The sequence below is a fragment of the Vulpes lagopus genome, chromosome 5 (genome assembly GCF_018345385.1).
Source record: "Vulpes lagopus strain Blue_001 chromosome 5, ASM1834538v1, whole genome shotgun sequence".
In the NCBI taxonomy this organism is placed as follows: domain Eukaryota; kingdom Metazoa; phylum Chordata; class Mammalia; order Carnivora; family Canidae; genus Vulpes; species Vulpes lagopus.
Genome location: NC_054828.1, coordinates 47,531,535 through 47,558,706, shown reverse-complemented (window position 1 = coordinate 47,558,706; position 27,172 = coordinate 47,531,535). Strand labels below are relative to the sequence as shown.

Genomic DNA, 27,172 nt, shown 5'->3' with positions numbered 1-27,172 from the left:
CCCATGTACAATTGTATCAAAACCCATAAAGTACCTAGGAAACAAAGAGGTAAAAGACATGTACTCTGAAAACTATAAAACACTGATGAAAGAATTTGAATATGGCACAAGAAATTGAAACATGTTCCATGCTCATAGGATTAGAAGAACAAATATTGTTAAAATGTCCATACTACCCAAAGCAGTCTACACATTTAATGCAGTCCCTATCAAAATAACAACAGCATTTTTCACAAAGCTAGAACAAACAATCTTAAAATTTGTATGTAACCACAAAAGACCCCAAATAGCCAAAACAATCTTGAAAAAGGAAAGCAAAGCTAGAGACACCATAATTCCAGACTTCAAGTTCTATTGCAAAGCTCTAGTGATCAAGATAGTATGGTATTCACACAAAAACAGACACATAGATCAATGGAACAGAATAGAAAATCTAGAAATAAACCCACAACTATTGGTCAACTAACCTTCAACAAAGCAGGAAAGAATATTCAATGAAAAAAATGGTGTTGGGAAAAAGTAGACAACAACATGCAAAAGAATGAAATTGGACTATGAAAAAAATATATGTAGTAGGGAGAGGCAGTGCAGTAGCATGGGGAGGGGCAGAGGGAGAGAGGGAGGGAGCGAGAAATCTCACAAACACTCCCTGCTGAGCACAGAGCCTGACGTGGGGCTCAATCTCATGACCCTGTGATCATGACCTCAGCCAAAATCAAGAGTCAGACATTTAACTAACTGACCCACCAAAGCGCCCCAGACTACTTTCTTACACCATACACGAAAATAAATTCAAAATCGATGAAAGACCTAAACATGGAATAGGAAAACCATCAAAATCTTAGAGAACACAGACAGTAACTTCTTTGATATCAGCCACAGAAACTTCTTGCTAGATATGTCTCCTGAGGCAAGGGAAATAAAAACAAAAATAAACCACTGAGATTTCATCAAGATGAAAAGCTTCCACACAGTGAAGGAAACAATCAACAAAACTAAAAGGCAAGAAAATATTTGCAAATGACATATCTGATAAAGGGTTAGTATCCAAAATATATAAAGAACTTATAAAACTCAAAACCCCAAAAAACAAATAACCCTGTTAAAAAATGGACAGAAGATATGAAGAGACATTTTTCCAATGAAGACATACAGATGTCTAACAGACACATGGAAAGATAGTTGACATCTCTCACCATTAGGGAAATACAAATCAAAACTACAATGAAATATCACACCAATCAGAATGGCTAAAATTAACAACACAGGAAACAAGTGTTGGTGAGGATGTGAAGAAAGGGGAACACTCTTACACTGTTGGTGGGGATGTAAACTGGTATAACAACTCTAGAAAATGGTATGGAGGCACCTCAGAAAGTTAAAAATAGAACCACGCTACAAACCAGCAATTGCACTGCTAGGTATTTACCTAAAGTATACAAAAATACTGATTCTAAGGGATATATGCACCTTGATGTTTATAGCAGCATTATCAATAATAGCCAAGTTATGGAAAGAGCCCAAAGGCCCATTGACTGAAGAATGAATAAAGAAGATGTGTGTGTGTGTATGTATGTGTGTGTGTGTGTAGGAATATGTGTATATATATGTATGTGTGTATATGTGTGTGTGTGTATATATATATACACATACATACTTACACACAATGGAATATTACTCACCCACCAAAAAGAATGAAATCTTGCCATTTGCAACAATGTGAAACTAGAGTGTATTACGCTAAGCGAAGTAAGTCAGTTAGAGAAAGACAAATATTGAATGATTTCACCATATGTGGAATTCAAGAAATGAAACAGATGTATGTAGAGGGAAAAAAAAGAGATGCAAACCAGAAACCAGACTCTTAACTATGAAGAACAGACTGAGGGTTGCTGGAGGGGAGGTGGGCAGAGGGATGGGTTAAATGGGAGACGGACATTAAGGAGGGCACTTGTGATGAGCATTGAGTGTTGTATGTAAGTGATGAATCACTAAATTCTACATCTGAAACCAATATTATGTTGTATATTAACTAACTGGAATTTAAAGATTTATTTATTTATTCGAGAGAGAGAACATGAGAGAGCACAGAGTAGAGGAGGGGCTAAGGGAGAGCGAGAGACAGTCTAAAGCAGACTCCATGCTGAGCATGGAGCCAGATATGTGGCTTGGGCACAAGTCCAACTCTTGATTTCAGTTCAGGTCATGATCTCAGGATGATGAGATCGGGCCCTGCATTGGGCTCCAGGCTCAATGAGGAGTCTGCTTAAGACTCTCTCTCCTTCTGCCTACCCCTACCCCCAGCTCACATGCTCCCTCTCTATCTCTAAAAATAAATAAATGTTTTTAAAACTAATAAAAACAATTTAAGGCTCCTGCCAAATTAAACACTTGGTAACACAATAAACAGAGTTCTGCCTCCTGAGGGCTTTTGTAACCAAATCCTAACATGACTTTGTTGAGGTACTTCACTATGGTCCACTGTCTATAATGTTGCCCCTAAAGTTGTTGCCAAAACACAAATCGAATCTTGTTAGCTTTGCTGCTTACAAAGCTTCCATGGCTTCCAGCCACCTACATAAAATCAAAACTCCTTAGAGCACAAAAAAGAACCTTTTACCATCTGGCCCCACCTAACTTTTTTACCCTCATTTGCACCCCTCTTGAAATGAACACAGGTGCTATAGCCCTATAGAGCTGCTTGTCAATCTCAACAAATTATTTTTTAAGTCAGTGTTTTTTGCACTTGTTTTGTTACTTCTGTTTAGAATGTCCTGCCCTCCTCTCCTCACCTCCCCACCACAATTCTTAATATCTTTCAAAAGCCAACCAAAGTTCACTTCCTCAGTGACAACATGTTCAGACTGCCTGGCAGTCACTTCTTCCTCTAGGGACAAGACAATCATAATTAGTGGGAAAGAGTGACAAAGAAACGAAGAAACACATGACTAAAAGACTATGAACTCCTTAAGGAAAAGGACTTCATTATTTATTCTCCTAAATGTCCCCTGAACCTACCAGTCACACAGCAAATGAATGTTGAATTGCATTTAACTGAATCATATGGAATGGGTCTAACAATTGCATTTTCACTGTTAAGAACATTAACTATGTAGATTTTCTAAAGTTACAGGTTCATAATTTGACCTTAAAAAAACAAACGACAAAATAGTCCCTGAAGTTTTTCAAATAAATATATTCCTATAATTTGTAATAAATTTAGTTAAATTTATATGGGTTTTGCGATTTCTTTTTTTTTTTTTTTTACTTTAAGGTGTGTATAATTCATAGAACTCATGTAAATGTCTCAGGGTAATTTGAAACTATATGAAGCATAGAAATACTTTGGAATGGATGGTTGAGATACAAATATTAAAGTATAGGCATGTACCAAAAAGTAACTTGCCTGAAGAGAGTACATGTTTTTTTGCAGCAGGCAAAACCCTGACATATTTAATAAGGCATTGCAAAATCTGCCCCTCCCTCCCCACACCAGAGGACACAAAGTCAAAGTTCACACTGCACTTTGTTTAGAAACTTTGGAACCATGTGTTTAAAGACTGAGAGAAGTTTGTCAAGACTTTCTGCCAAATCACATCACAAGCTTAACATGTGTTTGCTGCCTGCCCTCAAAAACTCGTCTCCATGAGCCAGCCAGCTGCTAACATTAGGGTATACCCTCTAGCTAGTGAGGCCTCAAATGGGGTCACAACTCCATTTCCCTAAGGAAGCTCCAGAGTCTTTCTGCTGTCTTCTCTATTTTTTATATAACTGTTAGGTCTGTTTTATAAAATTCCTCAATTTTCACCTTAGAGCCATGTCATTAAAATTTCTAAATATGAAAATGCAGATATTAAAATGTGCCTAACTAAGCTAATCACCTCTCCGATAAACTGGCTTTTCCCACATGCTCTGTTATGACAAAGCCATCTTTGCAAACACCTACCTCAAAAAAGTTGAAGTCACAACAATAACAGCTAACTAACATCTATTGAGTGCTGTTACTGTCTCAGGCACTATTGCTTTTTTATCTCTTTAAATTCTCACAGGAGTTTCTGGAAAGAAAATGGCTCAAACACATGTTCCTGACCCCCCCAACCCCTTTCCTTCTTTTTTCCCCCTAATTCCTACTGGAGCAACTCAGTAATTAAAAGCAGCCATCAGAGGCCCTTGTTGATTATCTGTGTTTCTGGGGCCACCTTTAGGAGAAGATACTATGTGGCCTATAACTTGGGAAAGCCAAATCCCTTTGAGAAAAAGGGGCCTGCATGGGTAGATGGAGTCCACTCTTCTTCTAAGTACCTTAGAAAAGAGTGCTTCTCTCCTGTGCTTGGATAGCCAGACACAAAGAAGCTCTCTCCAACCATTTCAGTGGGGTCTCACTTTGCCAGTTTGTCTGATTTGGGCTAGAAAGTGGTTCTCAAAATGTTGTTCTTAGACCTATAGCAATGCCATCACCTAGGAACTTGTTAGAACTCATTAGAAATGCAAATTTTCACTAGAGGCCTATAAATCAGAAACTCTAGGGGTGGAACTCAGGAAGATGTGTTTTAATAAGCTCTCTAGGAGATTAGGATATATGCTCAAGAGAACCATGGAGCTAGGAGAGCAGACAGCTTAATATTTTCTACCTACGGGAAACTCCAGCCACCTGACCTATGAAGGTTCTGAGGAACTCCTATCCATTGGTAACATACCAGAAATTAGAATGCATATAATGAACTCTAATTTGAAGGAGGTTTTTTTGAACTCTAACACCTAATTTAAAGGAGGTTTTTTTTCATTGCTATATAGAGTTTCATTGAGTGAATAATAAAATGTTTTATTTATGCCAGAATCCATCATTTCTTCATTCCCACTGTCACTCTCCTAATTCAGACATTCATGAAATGATTCTTTATTGCTTAAGCCATCCTTGTAGTTCCTAACTGTTCTCTTCATTTTCAGGCTCTCCTCTACTGCTGCCAGAGAAATCTTCTGAAAGTCAACATTGATCATGTTCCTACTGTTAAAAGAAGTTGTAGAAGGAAGGAAGAATAAAGGCTGAGAGGTAGGCAATGACATATTACTCAGGGCCTTGGAGACCATTTTAAGGATTTAGGTTTTTATTCTAAATGCAATGAAAAGCCCTATCTGGCTGATAGTTTTTACTTTCTAAGCTCATAAAATTTTACCCTAGAGTCCCTAGACCTTTGGATTAGACCCTTTTGATGATTATGTTTGCAAGAATCCAAACAAGTTAGCTAGGCCTTTCTCAAGCACTGAGCCATAGCTGCTTGGGATCACTACATCTGCTGGCTAAGTCCTCTCAGCCCTGGCCCCATCCATTGCCAATTTTGTCTTTCATTTCTCTGTAATAAACTGTCAAGTTCTTTAAGTGAGGCAAACTTCTACCTTCACCATTTTAGGGTTCTTTTTGACTGGGCCTGAGAATTAAATTGACATAAGACAGATCAGCCGGAGAAAAGCATACAGATTTATTTAATACAAGTTTTACATGATATGGGAGCCTTCATAAGGAGAGAAAATCCAAACAAGTGGCAAAACCTACTCACTTTTATATTAGGTTGAATAAAGAGAGGCAATTATGGGAAAAAGACTATATGTGGAGGCTAACAGAAGAGAAGAATTATTTTCACAATGTGTGTATAGCATTCTCTTGGTCTTAACTTCTTGTCCTTGATAATATTATGTTCTTTGTGGTATAGGGAGGGCATCTTTCATATACGAATTTCATCTCCCACTTTCAAGAAAAAGAAGGTTTTTCTCATATTTGCTGTTTTTCAAGTGCCTTTAATTAAAAATATCAATATGCCAGAGTGGCATATTTTGGAGTGACATTTCTGGACTCCTTCAGTTCTTAGCATGCCTCACAGGTGAGGCCATTAAGTTAACACATATACGGGTAATATGCCATGACTTTAGAGAGGGTAGTACTGAACTATTGTGCTGAAAAACAGCAAGTGAAAGAAAAATGAACTGATGTACCAAGAATCCTAAGATTGAGCTCACAGTCTCACCTAGGTGCCTAGGGTGAAGACATTTCAAGCATCTTACTTAGCAAACACTGCTAATTTATGCCATTGAGTATAAAGAGAGTTATACAAGAATGTTAAACAAGAAAGGGCCTCCATAGTTACAGGCATAGTTATAGACTAGAATTTTAGTGCAGGGGTTGGCAAACTTGCTCTAAAGGGCTAGACAGTAAATATGTTCAGCTTTGCAGGCCATACGGTCTCTGTCACCACTACTCAACTCTGACTTTGTAGGATGAAAGCAGCCCTAGATAATATGTCAATGATTGGGCCTGGCTGTGCTCCAATAAAATTTTATTGGCAGTAGGTCAGGTTTGGCCCATAGGCTATAGTTTGCCAACCCCTGACTCGGTGCATAATTTCAGTCCTCATTGCTGTTTGTTGTGTGTTTTTTTCTCAGTATTTTTTTTATTAAGATCTAATTTATGTTGAATAAAATGTAGCAGCTCATAAGGGTACTTTTTGATGAGTTTTATTCACCTATGTAATCACTATCCCAATCAAGATGTAGAACATTTCCCTTCACCCAGAAAGTGCCTTCATGCCTCTTTGAGTCAGCTCCCACCCTGACCCCAAGAAGTCTACTATTCCTCTGGTTTTTATTCCCATAGATTAAGTTTGCCTATTCTTGAACTTCATGAAAATGAATATACTGTGTCTTTCTGTCTGACTATATGGCATCTTTCACCCAACTACTTTGTAAGAGTCATCCATGTTGCTGAGGGGATTGGTAGTTAATTCTTCTTTATAGCTGAGCAGTATTCCATTGTATGATTATACTTATTAGGTTCTTGGAACTGTCCTAAGAAATTACCACAAACTTCATAGCTTAGAACCACAAAGATTTATTCTCTCACAGCTCTGGAGGTCATAAGTCTAAAATCAAGGTGTTGGTAGGGCCATCCTCCCTCTGAAGACTCTAGGGGCTAATCCTTCTTGGATTCCTCCAGCTTCTGGGGGTTCCTTGTGGCCCTCAGCATATGGCTACACCTTACCTTTGCCTCTGTCTTCATATGGCCTTTCCCTCTGTATCTCTATGTCTTTCTTCTTTTATGTCTTTTTAGATGGACAGTGTCATTGGATTTAGTATCCACATTAATCAAGGATGATCCCATCTTAAGAGCCTGAATTTTATCTGCAAAGATCCTTTTTTCCCAAATAAAGTCACATTCCCAGGTTCCAAGTGGACATATCTTTTTGGGAGCCACTATTGAACCCACCACCATGTATCACAGTTTTATTTACCCAGTGAGCTAATAATGGACATTTGAATTCTTTTTCTTTCTTTTCTTTTTGTTTGTTTTTTGTTTTGTTTTGGGCTGGGTTTTTTGTTTTTTTTTTGTTGTTGTTTTTGTTTTGTTTTGTTTTGTTTTATTTTTGTTTTTGTTTTTGGCTATTACCAAAAAAAGCTGCTATGAATATTTTTGTATAAGGCTTTTTGTGGGTGTTTTCAGCTTCAGTTTTTGAATTCTGGTTCTAATTATCTTACTATAAGATGTGATTAGTTTTCTTTTTTAGTGATAATCACCCATAATAACATTAATTCTGGCAGGAATTTCTGTAAGAATTGTTCAACCTGCTTACAACTGACTTTAAAATGTTGTATGGGGGATCCCTGGGTGGCTCAGTGGTTTGGCACCTGCCTTCCGCCCAGGGCGTGATCCTGGAGTCCTGGGATTGAGTCCCACTTCGGGGTCCCTGCATGGAGCCTGCTTCTCCCTTTGCCTGTGTCTCTGCCTCTCTCTCTCTCTCTCTCTGTCTGTCTCTCATGAATAAATAAATAAAATCTTTTAAAAAAATAAAAAAATAAAATGTTGTATGAATGAAAATCCAATACTGCCAAGAGATAAGATACAGAATTCTAATGAGTATCCTCATTTTTGTTTCTCAAGACACTATCAAGTAACAAACAAGTTTCACATCAGGAAACATTGACTTGATCTCTTAAAACAACAGCAATATGTTATTTGAGTAAAAAACAAAACCAAAGACAGCTTTATGCAATTGTGTCGGTTCTTTTGTTTGGTCATGATAATTTGCATAGGTGCTTACAGCTGTCACCCACGCTAAACTTGGTATATTCGTCTCATTATGGGCATGGTTAACAGGGACACTTCTATTAGTATGGGATTAAAAGCAGCTCCTAAGTAAGTGAACAAAGTCATCCATTTAAGCTACTCTTCCACCCTTAGATTCTAATAGGCCCAACCTTAACAGAACTACTGGGACATGGTTGAGAGGATTTTAGCCTATGTGGCTGCCGCTACTCTACAGCAAAAGCTGTTTTGGAGGGGAGGGACTCTGTCTCCTTCATCTGTGTATCATGCAACTCCAGACCCAGCTCAATGCTTCCTTAACCTTGTAAGTGTTTCCTGAGTAAATAGTGCCTGTGAATAAAAAGTAAGAAGGAAGATGTTGATAACTACTCTTCATAGTAGAGTAATTCTGCTAATGCAGAACACTTCCTGTTAATGAAATTTCTTAGAAATAGTTTTAATAAATGATTCATTTTTTAATCTATTGAAAAGTCTCCAGGATTATTATTCATTACACTGGTAGTTTTTTATTGAATATTTGCTTCATTTATTCAGCAATTCTAGGAACTGGTGATTGGCTACACTATTCATTTATAAAAGCAATTTAAAACACTGCTCAGGCTCTGAGGACACTTGGCAAGTGTAACAGAGAAAAACAGAGTTCTCATTGTACTTATTAGAAAAGCAGTGTAAAAATGATCCTACAAAATGGCTTGGAGTTTTTATAGGAATACAATTATGCAATGTGCTCTTTTATTACCACCTGTGTTTTGCAATGTCTATAAATCAAAAGTCTTGCTTAACTTTTCTGAAAAGGGCAGAGACAGTCTCATTATTTTGGAATATAATTTTTGGAAACTTTTGGGTGGATAAATTTGAAAATTTCACTAGTACTAATTTTCCATTTTTAAACTAGATCCTATCCTTTTAATTTTAATAGGCCTACCTCTGAATTCAGAGTTGACAAACTACTCTATTGAAATTGTAATTTCTTCATTTTTGACACAACTATCCACAGGATAAGGTTTACATCCTGAGAGACAGTAAGGACTATGACAACATAGCCAAATGCTAGATGGTGTCACTTATGTTGTATATTTTTAAAAGATACATAAGTGTTACTTTCAACACTACAATTTCAAAATCAACTAGGCATTTTAAACTTTTCACGTGTAGCATTATTTGCCAGATTATATTATTATTATCCAGATTTTTTAACCTTCTCTATTAATTTGGGAATATTTTGAGCTATAAGCAACAGAATAACAGACTAATAGATCTTAAGCAAGAGGGTTTATTTGCCTAACATAAGAGGAAATCCAGAATTAGGTGCTTGCTGGCATTGGTTTAGCAGTTTAATATAAGCGCTTAGGTTAGTATCTCTGTGTTTTCTTTGCCTTTTCTTTGCCTTTTCTTTGTAGTCCACAAGTTGGATGCAATACCTCTAAGCACCATAACCATTTTCAAAGGCAGAAAGCAGGACACGCTACTGCACAGAGCTTCCTTTTTATTGTTAAAGATCTATTTATTTTATATATAGGGAGAGAATGTGTGAGCAGGGCGAGGGGCAGAGAAAGAGGGAGAGAGAATCCCCAAACAGACTCTGCTGAGTGCAAAGCTCTTCAAGGGGCTCAAGCCCAGAACCCTGAGATGATGACTTGAACCTAAGCCAAGAGTCAGCAGCTTAACTGACTGAGCCAACCAGGCACCCCACGCTACTGCACAGAGCTTCCTTTTTATTGTTAAAGATCTATTTATTTTATATATAGGGAGAGAATGTGTGAGCAGGGCGAGGGGCAGAGAAAGAGGGAGAGAGAATCCCCAAACAGACTCTGCTAAGTGCAAAGCTCTTCAAGGGGCTTAAGCCCAGAACCCTGAGATGATGACTTGAACCTAAGCCAAGAGTCAGCAGCTTAACTGACTGAGCCAACCAGGCACCCCACGAACAGAACTTTCGACTGGACTCTTTTTTTTTGCCGAGAAAGATGCCTCTTTCTCAATCACTTATTCAATTATTTTTCCCCTTGCATTTTAATGACCATAACAGTGTCACATGACTATCTTTAGCTGTAAAAGACCCTGGGAGAACCAGCATCTACTTCCACTTCTGTAATTAGAAGGAGGCAAGGGAGAAGGGGTTGAGAATGACTTTAGAGTAATACTATATTGCTGATATAGTCTCTTGTATATATTATGTGTGCAGTAACCATTTGTTGACCATTTGTTGAATGAATTGACAAGTGATCGCAGTTTATTTATTTTTTAAAGATTTTATTTATTTATCCATGAGAGACACAGAGAGAGAGAGGCAGAGACACAGGCAGAGGAAGAAGCAGGCTTCGTGCAGGGAGCCTGATGTAGGACTTGATCCCAGGTCGCTCCGGCCAAAGGCAGGCGCTAAACCACTGAGCCATCCAGGGATCCCCGTGATTGCAGTTTACATTTTCTTTTCTTTATTTTCTCAGAAACATTAGAAGAGGTTTTTAGTTGTACTACTTATCAGTAAACATTTGTTAAGCATGTGGAATATACTAATACTTGCTCTGTGATGGGGAGACAATTAAGAACGGCTAATTCTAAGATATTCATCCATTTACTCAAGAAATATTTATTGTGTGCCTACTAGGTGCCAGATACTATTCTATAGTATAATATAGTAAACTATAGTATAGTTTAAGATATAACTGCAAACAAAACAAAGAGCCCTGCCTTTGAGAAAGCATCCATTCAAACAAAGCTTATTGACATTTTCATTGGATTTTGAAAGGTGAGTTGGATTTTCATAAATAAACATAATTGGGAAGTACATTTCACTCAAAGGGAATAACATGAACAAAGATAAAGAAATGTGAATATGTGTGTCCTGTTTGGGGAGCATCTAGTTGCTCCATAAAGTGTAGAATACATGGTGAGGGCTGAAAAGGCAGGTTATTGTCAACTTTTGAAGGGTTATGTCCAGGAAAATGTGTTTTGCTAGATAAAAACTAGTATCTCTCAAAGTTAGTACCAAAGCAACTAGATATCATCACTTGGAAGTTCTATAGACATCTTGAATTTATCATGTTCTAGATGGACTCATTACATTTCTTCTCCTATTTTTCATAATTTGGCTCTGGCTCTCACCATTTCTCACTTGGGCTATTACCCTTACATCTTGCCTGTGTTCTCCTACTCCTTTAATCCATCCTTTTTGCAGCTTTAGAAAGTGGATTTCCCTAAAATTTTTATAACTCAGAGCTCAGACTATTATATATCTATAAATTTGGTGAAATGGGAGACAGGTTGGGGAATTGTGATATTTGTATTAGTTTTCTATTGTTGTTTAACAAATCAGCACAAATTTTATGGACTTAACATATGCATTTATAATTTCACAGTCAGAAGCCTGGCACAGGTTAGCTGGGTCCTCTGCTTAGGGTCTCACAAGACTATAAAGTGTCAACAGGAGGCTTGAATGGGACAGACTCTGCTTCCAAGCTTACTCAAGTTGTTGGTAAAATTCATTTGTTTGCAGTTGTATGACTCAGAACCCCACTTTTTTTCTGGCTATTGACTGGAGGTTGCCCTCAGCTCCTAGAGGTCCCTCACCATGTGAACTTTCCCAACATGTCTGCTGACTTCATTAAACCAGCAAGGAAAGTCCCTGGAGAGAGTTTATTAAACAAGATAGACCAATGTGGTCATGGGAATGACAGCCCACCACCTTTGCTATATTCCATTCATTATAAGCAAGTTACAGGTTCTGCCCATACTCAAGGGTTGTAAACACCAGAGATGTGAACACCAAGAAGCAAAGATCATGGGGAGTTACCTTATAGTCTGTTTGTCAAAACATTCTCATGGTTTCCTCTCCTCAAGATCTGTTTAGTGAGTATTATCTCTGGGAATGATCTTGAAAGTGAAGCCGAGTTTCTACCAAAACAAACAGACAGAAAGCCAACCACTCATAGTATTTGTGAGTTAGTACTTTACAGAACCTATGGAGACACTGCCTTTGGATATTTTCCTGGCTTCTCTCACTTTTGTTCTATTTCCTTAAAGTTGTTTTAAGGAATTTGTTCTCCCTCTAGCAGTTCACCTAGTTCTCTAGCTTTCCACTTACAAATGTGTACAACCAAATCTCTTCAGGGGCTCGACAGAACAAATTTAATTCATATTATTTAGAAGGCAGGAGGGATTAAAATAGAAACTTCTTTCTTCCCTGTTAAATCCAAATCTGATCCTGTTTTTCCTTTGCTTAAAAAGGCCTTTCATGTCTCTTTATTGCTGCACATAGGAATAAGAACTATGGAATACATTTGGATTCCCAAGTAGACAAATCAGACCCTCCCTGATCTGGCTCTCCCCTGGTTTCTGGCCATTTCCTACTTACTGTGAGCTAGGGCCAGTGTTTAAGGGAACTAACTATTTGGCAAGCTGATTCACACTCAGGAACTTGACTCACACTGTTCTTTCTCCCTGCAGTGTCAGCCTACTTGTTTCTCTTCTGTCATTTCTTCCCCTAGACATCTACTCCATCATTATTTCCTCTCTGAAGCTTTCCCTATCTCACTTTCTATTGTAGTCATAGTACCCATGTACCATCTTAACATATAAGATGGTATTTGAAAACATGAAAGTGGATAAGATTATCCGGAAGAGAATAGAAGAGAACACATCAAGGTAGTAGAGAAGCTCAAATTAAGATGCTCAATAAATTATAAAAGTAATTTTGTATTTGCAGTATCTCCTGGTCTTTTGGTGCTATTTTACATATCATTTTTTAAAAACACCTATTCTATTTACTAGATTTATTAGTCAAATGTTGTAGAGTGGAGTCTCATCAAAGTCTAAAGTATATGGTAGACGAAAAATTTCATTTAAAGAAAAATATTTCTTATGATGGAATTAAATTTTTAAAAATTGTAGGTAAAATACTCTATTTTTAATAATTTGAGCAACTCAAATGATTTTTTCAATATCCTGCCAGCTTCATTTCAGTAAATTCCTGTTATAAATAGCATTTCTACTAAAGACCATAACATGTAAGTTCACAGATTGTGACCTCATATATTTTATTAAAATGATGAGCCCTGAATGAGTTAAAGGTCTTAATGTTCAGAGATAAAAAGCCAATTCCTCAGGTTTTGTATAATCACTCTTTGTAATAATTCAATAAATAATTAGACACCTAATATATGAACCTATTACTGACTGCCTTTGTTGGTTTGATTGCTTTCAGAGAGATGGCTTTTATATATTTGTGAACTTCACCAATCCAGTGTAATGTCATTTTCTGAGATTTAAGTTTTTATTTTAAAAGTCTTATCATTTAGAATTAAACTGCAAGCAAAACTCATCTTAGTTTTAAGCTTAAATTTCTTTCATATAGAAGAGTTCTATATCCAGCATTATTTCCTTCAAAATAAGTTTGTTGTTAAATTTATTCACAATATGACATTAAGATAAATTTTTTGTGATAAAACTTTAAGAGGAAAAATCCCTACAGTGGTTTAAATTTTATTTTATTTTTTTAAGAGTTTATTTATTTTTTCATGAGAGACAGAGAGAGAGGCAGAGACATAGGCAGAGGGAGAAGCACGCCCCATGTGGGGACCCCGATGTGGAATTTGATTCCTGGACTCTGGGATCACACCCTGAGCCAAAGGCAGACCTCAACTGCTGAGCCACCCAGCCTTCCCAGTACTTTATATTTTATTAATTTTTTTTGCTAGTATGTTTGGAAGAGGTTAGTAAAACTCTTTTATATATTATTAAGAGTAGACCAGATTCTGTATTAATAATTACAGTACACTCTTACTAGACTGTTCTCAAATTATTTTGAAATGAAATGGAGGATTCTATTCACCAAAATTCCTATGGCTCTGCCCATCATAATGCTGAGGGAAATGATGTGTTTCCCTCTACCTTTATTTCAGAAGGATTTCCCCAGAATAGCACTCTGGCCTCAAATCCACCTGATTAGTAGCTGACAGCCATGAATCCACAGATTATAATTGAGTAATCCATTTTAAAAAAACACATAAACTTTCAGCCCTGGACAGGACTGAGCCAGTATCAAGTTCTGTTCAGAGTTTGGTTTGGGGGCAGAGGTGCAGTGGGGTATGTCAGGAAATATTAGCAAGTTCATCTGGCTTTAAACTCTAACCCTCATTCCCCCAGCAGGCTTCTCAATAATAAAGGTGATATTTTGATCTTTAACTTCCTAACTCCAATTGGAGTCATTAAGATGCTTCCCAGTTCTGAAATTCAATGATCCTAAATGGGGTTTGGTGGGGTACTCACTGAATATATAGGTTCCCAGCAGAAAGCAATTTTGTCAAAAATATATTTAATTCTTGACTGGAATTGTTAGTCCTGATACCTTTGCTTCTATAAGGGAGAATAAAACTGGATCAGTTTGATATGACATGGCTAGCTTTCCTTTTGCTCCTGTTTCTAACCAGAGACATGATGGCATATACTCTGCATATGCTCTTATCATATATGACAAAGAAATAGGCCTGAAGAAGAAGAGGTTAGGGGCTGAGAGCTGTTCCACCATGGCTCTGAAGAATTCTGCTAAGTCGCTCTAGCTCTGCTCACTAACATTATTTTGCAATTTGGGATCTGGCTACCTTGCGTTTAGAAGGGTAAGGGCACATACATGGAGTTGGGATGAGAGCATCTGGCTTGTTCTCCAGAATATTTCTATGCCTCCAAAGGCCTGGAATAGGAACTGAGAAAGATGCTTCTCCTTAATGTGCTTGGGAAAATATGGTATGAGCTTACTCTGAGTATGAAAGGGAGAACTGAGCCAGATAAAATTTTATAGTCAGTCACAATCAAATACCAAGTACAGTATCATCTAGGATAAACCTGTTGTGAATGAAAACTCCCCCTGAAGGCAGCTATTTCAATTAAATTTCAATTCAGTGCCAATTTTTTCACTTCATCATGTGTCATTTTCTGGTAATGTGTGATGGTAAAAGATTGAAAGAACAATGTGAAATTAAGTATAAAAGCATGGCATTTAGTTGTCAGTGATGTTAAAGTACACGCCTAAAACTAATGACTGACATGATGTGTATTTGTGTTCAATAATTTAAATTCCCAAAGGATGTCTGCAAGTGCCTTGCCTATACTTGACACTGAATTGAGTATGTGGTGAATGAGATCAAGGGAGAGCTCAAGCCTGAGTGATAACCTCCTCAGTAATATTAAAAAGTGAATTGCTAGGAATAACTTACTCTTATTTTCTTATTGTCTGCTACAGACTGAATGTTTGTGTCCTGCCAAAATTCATGTATTGAAACCTAATCCCCAGTGTGATGATATTTGGAGGTAGGGCCTTTAAGAGAGGATTAGACCATGAAGATAGAACTCTCATAAATGGAATTAGTGCCCTCATAAAAGAGAGAGTAGAGAGGTCCCTCCCTACTTGCACTTTATGCAAACACAGAGAAAAGATGACTGTCTATGAATCAGGAAGCAGCATCTCACCAGACACTGAATCTGCTAGTGCCTTGATCTGGAAATTCTCAGCCTCCAAAACCGTGAGAAATAAATTTCTGTTGTTTATAAGCCCAGTCTATGGCATTTTTGACAGCAGTCTAAACTGACTAAGATATTATCTGCTTTATAAACATAATGAAACATAATAAAATAAGCGTAATGTTTGAATAGTAATTTCTATATTAAGAGCTATTAAAAAGTATCCAGAAAAATCATCTCAAACACCCATAATAAATAAAGAGGTAGGGGCTACAGCAGATGGTAAGTGCTGGCAAGTTATATAACTCACTACTCAAAGTTACTTAAGCAAAGAGCCAAATTTTTCAACTTTTAGTATGTTAGTTCTATATTACTCAACAATATAGTATGAAAAGATGATACTTTTCTGGTTTACACTATACAAATTCTGCCAAAAAGAAATATCATTCTATTTTTAGCATATATTCCATATGTTTATTGCTTGTAATAAATGTGCAAATTTATTGCAGGCAATAAATCTGATGACCAAATTTATTATTTTTTTCAGTATTAAATAAGAAACTCTTCTTTCCTTGTGTGTTTGAAATTGATAAGTCACACTCACAGGAATTTTTGCTACCCAGTTGGTGTCTCTTCCAAGGAATAAATGTCAGGGTGAAAATGTCAGAATCTCATGAGCCATAGTTCCATTTAGGAGCTTACTGATAAATTTCCATTGATAATTAATGGTAAACATCATTATTTTGAAAAACAAATGCTAATTGGCAGGCATGGCCTCTTTTTGACCCATTTTTGAAGTGCCTATGTTCAAGTCCATACATAGATTTCAAGATGTGGGCCTTCGAAATGTCAGGGTCTCTAGAAATGCTATAAAAGATCTAACTACAAAGAGAAAACCTTGAGTTTTTTGTGTCATGACCATGTGAAAAGGCTTCACTTCCTGAACAGGTGCAAGTATGCAACCTAGTGTTTCAGTTAGTTAGAGTTTGGGTAAATTTTCTATGGTTCGAATAAGTCACTAAGTCTCAGTGAGCCTCAGTTATCTCATTTGTAACTTGATAATGTTTGAGATCACTTCCAAATCTAAGAGTCTGTTTCTAAGATACCACCAACCCTCTGTGGTTTACCTGCCTTTATATTCAGCTTCTGTTCTTGAATTCAACAACAATAAGATATTGGTGAGCTTTCTTAATTAATATACTCATAGGCTAGATTTCCTGGCCACTTTGTTCACTTTTACCAAACTCTCTCTTCAGAAATGCCATTGATTTACGAAATAGGAAAAAAGTCCAGAAGAAGAAAATTATTATTTGTATTGGCAGACTCTAACATGAGAAACATTCTTAGTAGATATATTAATTAAGCAAAGGTAAGAAACACACATTTGCTCACTTCTAAAACATTTCAGATCAGAGATGGATCTGGGAACACTGATGACCTACCAAAATTCAAAGTGGATCATTCTAAGGTTAGTGTCATTTCAACTGAGAAATGTAACATTCTAGGGATATTAAATATAGTATTACTACTATACTTAGAAGAAAAATACCTTAGATTTCAATTCAATAAATAATTATGACAGATGCAATCTAATCAAAACCAAAATAAAGATACTTGTTTTTACTTCATTCTCCTAACCAGAGATTTCTTCTGGGATAAAGGAAACATTTGAACATTAAAATGGCATTTTAAATATTTATTTCTCTTTGTCTCTCTCTCTCTTTTACAAATAAGCTTACTTTTACATGAAATTTCACATGAGTAGCTCAAAAATGGCATATTCATCTAAAGTCAAATATGTTATTTACTTTTAATTCTGTTTCTTAAAAAAACTCAACTGTTGAGGAATTATTCTATGGCTTCCTGTAAATAGGTGGTAAATTATAATATTAAGACAAATTTAGAAGAGCTCAAGATAAATAGACTTCAAATAAAATTTTAAATCTTTTTGTGCCATGACCACTTATTTCTTAGGTAATAGTTGTACTTTTTTTTTTTTTTTGAAAAGGCATCTGAAAAAAAAAAAAGAAAAGGCATCTGAAATTAATTGGACTATAAGAATTTTATGGCTCACCACGGTTTGGCCCAAGGCATGTTGGCAGGGAGAGGGGACTGGCTGTTAAGTCTTGGTAGCAAGAAGAGTCTGGTGTTTCCTTGGCAAAATGAATGTAGATCTAAATCTTGGCTCTGAAGAGAGAAGAGAAATAGAACAGTGACCAGCAATGGATGCTCTACTTTAAAACCCAGCACAAAAGTTGTCACTTTCTACAGAGAAAGCCTTCCACGGCTATCCGCTTCCTAGTGCTATCTTCCTTTCATCACCTACATTTTCTTTTTCCTACACCTCACTTTGTAAGCATAATTATCTTTTCATTGTTCTTAGTATGGCTGTTAGATTATCTAAAAGAGGACAAAGGCCATACTTTTAATATTTTTAAACTATCCTTCTTCCTTGATAATCTCCACATCCTGGGAACTTTATTGATGGTCTGCAGCAACTGTTAAAAATTTGTTCATTGCAAATCTTTTAGATAAAAACTTACCAATTAAAATTAATTATAGAAGCTGATCCAAATTAATTGTCTAATATTTTAAGATTAATGTAATACTTTATTCCTCTCATGAGGGATCCCTGGGTGGCGCAGCGGTTTGGCGCCTGCCTTTGGCCCAGGGCGCGATCCTGGAGACCCGGGATCGAATCCCACGTCGGGCTTCCAGTGCATGGAGCCTGCTTCTCCCTCTGCCTGTGTCTCTGCCTCTCTCTCTCTCTCTCTCTGTGTGACTATCATAAATAAATAAATAAAGTTATATTCCTCTCATGAGCATAACATTTACTTACCATGAACATTTATAACAGAAATCTACTTTAATGCACACAAAGAATGATCTGCAATTGGCATATGACTTGTTGAATTACAAATAATTTCTTTTAGGGATGCCTGGGTGGCTCAGTGGTTGAGCATCTGCCTTCAGCTCAGGGCGTGATCCTGGAGTCCTGGAATCAAGTCGCCCATCAGGCTCTTCGCAGGGAGCCTGCATCTCCCTCTGCCTCTGTCTGTCTTTCCGTGTCTCTCATGAAAAAAACAGTTTCTTCGAAAGCGTTTGAGAATAACTTCTCTCTTAATTAGTTTAAATGTGACTACCCAGTCAGTTGCTTCATTGAGCTTGTTGAGAATAGGGAGTAAGTACTATATCTTACATATCTATAAGTAAGATACTAAGTAAGTATCTATATCTACATATCTATGTCTATATCTATAATTTAAAGTTTTTATTAAATCCCACTTAGTCAACATACAGTGTGATATTAGTATCAGGTATACAATTTAGTAATTCAAAAGTTACATACAATACTTACATACATTATATCCTAGATGGAATGGCACAGACACTGGCTGTATTAGTTTGCTTAAGGCTGCTCTAATAAAGTACCATAAACTAAATGGCTTAAATAATAGAAATGTCCCACGGTTCTGGAGGCTAGAAGTCTGGGACTAAAGTGTTGACAGAGTTGGTTCCTTTTGTAGACTGTGAGGGAGTGATATGCTCCAGGTCTTTCTCTTTGGCTTATAGATGACTATCTTCTCCATATCTCTTCACAGTATTTACCTTCTATTCATATCTGTGTCCAAATTTCCTCTTTTTTATAAGTACACTTTTCATATTAGAGTAGGATCCACCCCAATGGCTTCATTTTAACTTGATTACCTCTATGAAGACCTTATTTCTAAATAAGATCATATTCTGAGATACTAAGGGTTAGAACTTCAACACATGAATTTGGGTAGGGGGACACAATTCAGTCCATAATAGATACTGAAAGACTAAGGTCTGAATTAATATTTGTGTGGCATGACTGGATAATTCATGACTGAATTATTTGTGCTCCAAAAAGTATATGTGAATATAGTGTCTAGGTTAGTGTCCAACCTCTGCCTTCAATGAGCTGCCTCTAGGGAAGTTTGCATTATGAAATATAATCAGGTGAAAACAGCACTCAAAGGGTGAAACAGAGGTGTTATATCAGTGAGGATGCTTTGAATAGCAAGTCAAAGACATTCTAAATTTAAATAGACTTAAACAACAAAGATATTTATTATTACAAAGAACAAGAAATCCTGAGGTGAAGAAGCTATGAGACTACTCAATTCAGTGTCTGGAGGATCCTGTTTCTTTCCATTGTATTTCTCTCCTAAGTATGTCAGTTTTGTACTTAGTATGAAGCTTTCCTCATGGTCGTCAGATGACTGCAGCAGGTCCATGTATCATAACCTGACTGATAAGGTACAGCACACAGACAGAGATTGTGACTTTCTTATGTTTCTTTTAAAAAGTAGAGAAATCTTTACCAGAAGTCTTTTGGCAAACTTCTCGTTTCATTTCTCAGCACACCCATGTCTAAAAGAGTTACCAGCAAGAGGAATAGGGGAATCATGATTGGCCTAGACCAGTCTTGGGAGTGGGCATGAGACCAGTCTCTTCTGATGCACATGAACACATAGAAGAGGGTAAGTTCTTTCAATAATAAGAAGGGGAAATGGATGTGCCATAAACAATAACAGTATCATATATAAGTCAAGTTTTGTACCTCCCTCTTCCCACTCATACTGTCTTAAAAATGTCCATACATACACGAGACACATTTGTTATCTCCCCAGTGGGAGATAACCCAGAGTCTCACTCAGTAACCATATCCAGCTCCAAGGCCAAGAGCTCTCTGCCAGGTCTGGATGGCTCCTTGGGAGCCAGGGATTCATGGCTTTAACATACGTTTTCCACTCCATTTTCAATGTACAATAATGGACAAGGAACAGAATGACTACACTCAAAACTGTCATTTGGAAAGGAGAGAATGGAAAACACTCAGTGGACATTGGTCCATAGCCCATATCAGATCCTATTAGAAAGGAGAGCCTGCCCATCCTGATAGTCAGAATCTGGTAGCCTCTGATTCTTGTTTTCTAGGAAAATCCATTGCCCTCCATGGCCCTTGGTTCTGTCCTTTGGGAGCGTCTTTCTTGTTCATTGTCTTTTGTGGCCACATTTGAGACAGATATTGGAGGGTTTAGCATTTCCTGTTCGCGTGAGTTTGGGAGACTGGTGAATGCCTTAGGGACTGAACTATCACAGAAGTGTTCATTGCTGTGGATTGGCCAAGCTTAGAATTTATTTGGCAGTCAATTCTTTTAAAATCGTAGTGAGTCCTGATTTCTTTCCTTTTGGCCATTTCCACAAACCAGTAAATATAGTCAAAGGGCTCATCTAAATGTAGTGTTTGGGTCTGAGAAGAATCTTCTAGCCACAGACATCTCTCGGAGATCTGTCTATTCCCCATGTCCACATTTTGATGACCTCTGCACCCGAGTGAAATTGAAAACAATGAACTTAGGCAGACAAGTCCCATCTGTAATCCAATATCTGACAGAAAATTAGCTATCTTTGTCCAATGTAGATTATTTAACAGAACATCGTTAGGAGAAACTTTTTGACAACTAAGCTCATCTCTTACTACTGCTTTCAGCCTAAGCTTCCCTCTCTGTTATAGGTTTTTAGTGAAAGCCATAATAAGTAGCCAACACATACTAATATTCTCATTCTTCCTGCCATTTCCCCTAATACTAAAGTCTCGAAGTCTAAGTCTCTGATACAGAGTGATACTTCAATGAAATGTTGTTCTACCACAGAATAAGAGTGACCATTATCTCGGTCTGAAATAGTGGGATTATCATTGTCCCCTGGTCCACCACTTCCACTCATCCAATTCCATAACTTAGGGTTTGTTATTTAAAGCATCCCACATTATGGTAGCAAATTCTTTATCATCCCAGTTGTTTTCAAATTCAAACACCAGAATGCCTTAACTCATATTATCTTAAACATGAGAATATTTGTTAGTCAGATGATAAGAAGGCTGAAAATAATGTACTCCAGCAGTTAAATGACATTATCAAGGTCTTATTTTTCCCCCCATATTTCTGTTTCATCTTTTTCAGCATATTGACTTTGTCCTCAGGCTAGCTCCTGTCATGGATGCACTAGGTTCATACAATTTATCCTGCATGATAATATCTAGTGGAAGAAGCTGGGAGAAGGAAGACATTAGCTAGACAACCAAAATATTCATTCTAAATGACTAGATAAAAGAGTGCTCATGTTTAAAGCTAAGAAAGATAGCCAGTTGGTACATGAGATTAGAAGCAAAGGTGATAGGCAAAAGCGGTAGGAAATTACATCACTTAGAATGCTTTTAGGTACAAGTAATAGAAACCCACCTCAAAGTGATGGCTTAAACTGTAAGGAACTTTATTGGTTCACACAATTTGAAATTCAGAGTTAAACTTAGTTTCAGGTTTGGTTGAAACTTAGTTCAACAATGTTATCAAGGACTCAGGATAATATATTAGGTCTAGACTAACATGATCTCCTGTGGTCACAGGATGGTAGCAACAATTGGACCTATATGCTTCTTAGTTTAAAAAACAAAAATGCCATTTTTTTCTAATGAATCTCACTTAAGAGTGAGAAAACATTTCCCAGAAGCCTCCAAGCAATCTTCTTGGCATATCTCATTGGCCTAGATACACAGTCATGTGCCTATTCCTAAGCCAGCCTGTTTGTAAAAGAGTGCCATATGCTGACTGGTTTAAGCATTGGTTCCTAGACTAATTATAGGCAAGAAAGATCAGATTTTCTTGACTGAGTCAGATTTATCAGGGCTTGCCTCAGTTGCCCAGGTCAGTTCCTTAAACCATATAGCTGATGCACAATGTCAGGAGATAGGATGTTGAAGAGATAACCTCAGTGTCCATTGCACAAATGGAAACCAATATTGAGGGATAAAAGATAAATGGCAAAGTACAAACATAAAACAGGGCAATTCAGAGCTGGGCTTTTGTTAGAGTGTGCCTTTTTGATATGATCTGGCCAGTTTGGCCCTTTGAGAAAAAGAAGTTTCAACAGCCAATATCTGACATTTTTGACAGATATTTCTAATGTATGTATGATTCAGCAGATGCCTTTAATCTTACTTCTGTGTCCTTGAGTTCTTTCACAATCATTTTTCAAAAATTAAATTTCCTGCCAGCATCCTAGAAATGGAAATGCCACACACTCATATACTATGAAAGTACAAAGTATTTTTACAAGAATTTCAAATTGTCAATAACACTCATAGAGTTTGGCGCAAATATAGTTCTACACTAATCCTTGGAGACTAAGCATTTTACATTAAATAGAATTTCCTTTTATAAAGTCATTTTCAGGGGCACCTGGGTGGTTCAAGTTGGTTAAAAGTCTGACTCTTGATTTCAGCTCAGGTCATGATCTCAGGGTTGTGAGATCGATCTGAATGTTGGGCTCCACACTGTGTGTGGAGCCTGCTTAATATTCTCTTTCTCCCTCCCTCTCACCCAAAAGTCATTTCAGTTAGACCTGTGACCACCAGGGGCACAGAGTGTTAAGAACATAGAACATAGATGTGTAGGGATCTTAGAATTTCATTTTAATCATCTTTGAAAATGTATAATTCTTTTTAAAAAAAAAACTCAGGATGCTCACAGTAAAAGGCATTTTATTTAATTTTTTTCATTGCCTGAAGACCTTTGGAATCATTTTGTCATGACATTTACATTACAAAAATAAGAAGAGAGGAACTTCCTTCTTGAGTGGTACATAGGCTTTTCCAATGGTGGTTCTACCCTTGTTTTCAGTGCTATTCAAATCTTTGGAGTACTTTTTCTAAAACTAAATATGCTCGTGTTGTTCCTCTGCTTAAAACCTGTCCCAGCCCTAAGGTTTGATCCCAAACTCCTTATGCTAGCCACAAAGGCAATCAGGAGAGAACCCCACTTACCCTTCCATTTCCCTCTCTGACTCTTCCCTACTCCCTATCTGTATTCCAGCCGTATTCATGGTCTACTTACAGTTTCCCAAATCCACCATACTCTTTCAAGCTTCTGCCAGGAGCACCTTTTATCCCCCTTTCTTTTAATCTACTCTTTTCTTTAGGGTGCTCTTTTATGATCACCTCTTCCAGTTTAGATGCCCTTCCTATGAATATCCATAACATGCTGAGCTGACACCTGTCATTGTACTATCCACAACACATTGTGTTGATAATTTCTATTTACTTATCCTCTGTCCCCACTAGAGGGACCCGTGTTTGATATTTTTGCTGCATTTTTGCCGCAAGCATTTTTGCCTCAGGCATTTTGCTACATTTTTGTTGCACAACTAACTAACTCTAAGGCACTTTTGCCATAAAAGATAAAATCACAAAAAAATAACGGACATTTGTTTAAAAAAGACCATGATGAAACTTTAAAAATGAATAACAAAATTAAAAAGACCTAATTGCAAAATGTAAAATATTTAAATACATTCAAAATGTGTACTGTAGATTCATGGCAATACTGCAAAAATGACTGAATTTGTTTTGTAGATTGCACCTAAGTATTGTCTTCAAGTTCTTTTATTCATTTTATATATATATATATATATATATATATATATATAATGTACATATATATGTATATATATAATGTTTTTTATTCATTATATATATTATATATATTATATATATATATATGGGCTCCTTGTTTCCTTGTGCAACATTGCACTTTTTTTTTTTGCTAAGTTTTTTTCCTTCATTAAGACAGTTTTCAAATACTAGGATGCATATTTGTAACTCAGCATTGTCTTGAATTTTGAAAACCTTCTATGCTATTGTTTGTTCCTGATATATTGTCACCTGTCCATTGACAGAAGTTCCTGTCCATTGACAGAGTTCCAAAGTTCCATAGAAAATGTGAGTTCAAAACTTTGATACAGTATAGAACTTTATGAGGGTTAAGATTTAACCCCATAAAAATGGGAGTACTGTTCAATGGAGCTCTGAAATCATATTGTCAAGCAGTTGATGAAACCAACAACAGTCAAACTGAACTGTCAATCAATTACTTTTTTATCTTTTAAGCAAATTTGCCTACAGTCAATGACAGATACAGCTAACATGTTTGTAGTGAAATACTTGTGGCAAATATGTCTATGGCGAAGATGCTGGTGATGCAAATACCTAGAACCTAGAAGGCCATGTCATCTTCCCCTTGATACCTCATTCCAGAGCTCAGTAAAATACTTGGCTACTGGGGCACTAGGGTGGCTCAGTCAGTTAAGCATCTGATTCTTGATCTCAGCTCAGGTCTTAATGACAAGCCCTGCATTGGGCTCCACATTGAGTGTGGAGCCTGCTTTTAAAAAAAAAAAAAACTTGGCAACTAATCACTTAATAAACATTTGTTGGATGAGTTGATTTTATTTTATTTTTCTTATATTTCCTAGTAATCACAATAGCTATCCTCTTTGAAGCAGCTTTTATATGCAGGCACTATAGTAGATGTTTTACATATTTATCTCATTTAATTTTCACAGTTGTTTTGTGGGTAGGAATCACTCATTTTACAGATGAGGAAATAGGCTTAGAGAAGCTCAGTGACTTATCTACAATTAAGTAACAGGCTGAGATCAACCCTGTGCTGTCAGGTTCCAAATCTTTGTGTTTTGTTTGTTTGTATGTTTCTTTGTTTTTATTCCACACAACACATTATGGAGCTCCTCTTTAACACCTGAGGTGGGAAGGTGCCAATGTCGTGTTATTCAGGCAGATGTTCAGTAAGTAATACTCCAAGAGAAGCAGGCACCATTTCCATGACTTAGGGTCATTCATATCTTCAGAGAAGAATCCCAGTCAGAAGATAAAGGTATAGGGAATAGGATTCAGTCTTTCAGAGTCAAGATCCATGGATCAGCTGCCCAGCTGAATGGACTGGGGCTTGGTATAAGGCTAACCCAGCAAGGGACTGGAATACTAAGGCAGGAATTGAGCCATGATATGTGATGGTACATGATGAATCCCAGTGACATCTACGATTGGCACAACACATCAGGCAGTGAGTCAAGAGATAAAATATGCCAAGCAGCTTAATAAGTGAGGAATGTACATCAAATAATTGCTAAATCAGAGTTTAGGAAGAGAATGTTGCTTTTTCTGGTCCTAACTTAATGCTTCCCGAATTTTAAAAAAAGAAAATGTTCTTAATTACAATCTGTATTAACAATTTATTTCATGCCTTAGTATGTGTAAAGGAAAGCTAAAGAATCTGTACTTTAAAACAAAGCTCTATTTCTTACTCCTAGTAAAAAATACTTCCCCTTACTAAGAGGCCTTCTTTTTATTAGAAGTAGCCTAAAAGATTCAAGTTATCCTCTTGTTAGATTTTATATATATGTTCTTTTTTGATGACTTATTTCAAAAGCCCTGTACAGAGTTAGGGCCTTCCTTTACTTTTCATCATTCTGGTGTTACCTGGTCCCCAGTCTTTGCAGTCCTCTTCTTCCCTCTGCAAAGGCTGCTTGGTCCTCACTATGAGCTCACTCACCTTGCTGTCCAATCCAGACCTCGAGCACAGGAGATTTATAGGGCTGTAGCCTAATGCTATGGGATTCAGCATCAGGGTATCTTTCTTGCTAGCCCAGCTCTGATTACTTTCCCAAGTTCTGATTATAAGTCCCCACCTTCCCCTCCAAGACCCACTTGTGCATCAGTTTGGTTAACTGAGTTCCTGCCTTGTTTCCCTGTGGCTGTTATCTGACTTAATATCTTCAATAACCAGAGTCCTGTTTTGTTACCAGTTTCTACTATCACCAGGGACTAGAATCTGTCCCTGAACACCAGCCAGGTGGCTGAAGTTCTGTTAGCTACTGACAGGACTCCCTGATGCTGCCTTCTTGGACTTCCAAACTGCTTTCCTCTGGGATACTTCCACCTTTTTCATAATCTGAGTATCAGAACTCAGAGCCACTTTCTCTCAGCACCCTGAGAGACAACTGCCTAATCCACACCTCTCCCATCAAATCCCATTTGGTCTTCTGGGTAGGTTTAGTTCTAGGTTGCTGGTACCTCAGAAGCAGCCCCATTGGGAAGCAGTTAGCTTAACCATGTGTCTAGATTTCACTTTGTCTTTGGTTAATAGAGCTTCCTAGACTTCTGGCAGTTGATGGAAATGAAGCACTCAAGAAAATTTGAGGTTAAACACTGTTTTGGAATGGGAATATTGTCAAATAGGAACGTGAATAGCAATATCAGATTACAACATGCATTTTATTCAAGTGAAGTATTTTAACTTGAGACTGTGTGAAAAGATTTTAGTCATTTCCAAACATTGATATCTTGGGGCCTGTTGTAATCCCACTCACATATGATTTGCATTATTCCATTTAAAGGGAAGAAAGAGGAACCATTTTCCTCAGACGGGAAACATAATTCAAAGGAATACATTTCCAAACACATGAAGCTTAATTTGCATATTATTTGGGAATAGGAAGAATTTATTTTAATTAATTTCAGCGCCCATCAATAATGAAAGCTTAAGGAAAACTATTGTTTTTTGGCTGTGAAACAATATGACAGGCTCCAGGCTAATTTTCTCTGCCTCTGCCATCTTGGCTTCTCACTAGCTGGGTTCAGGATCTCTACTGGCAGGTGTGGTACCACCACCGTTCTCAAACTGGTCTAGCTTTGAAGGCTGGTTAAAGAGCCTGAGTATTGGCTGGCCCTCCCTTCACAAGGTA

General features: G+C 37.1%; 1 long non-coding RNA gene across 1 annotated transcript in view; it reads left to right on the top strand.

Moving 5' to 3' along the window:
- The window catches only part of LOC121491200, a 67,331-nt gene that overhangs the window by 21,025 nt on the left and 19,134 nt on the right, over positions 1-27,172 (top strand). The window contains exon 2 of the long non-coding RNA XR_005987895.1: positions 4,948-5,050. This is a non-coding gene — a long non-coding RNA (uncharacterized LOC121491200). The remainder of the gene's footprint in view (positions 1-4,947; positions 5,051-27,172) is intronic.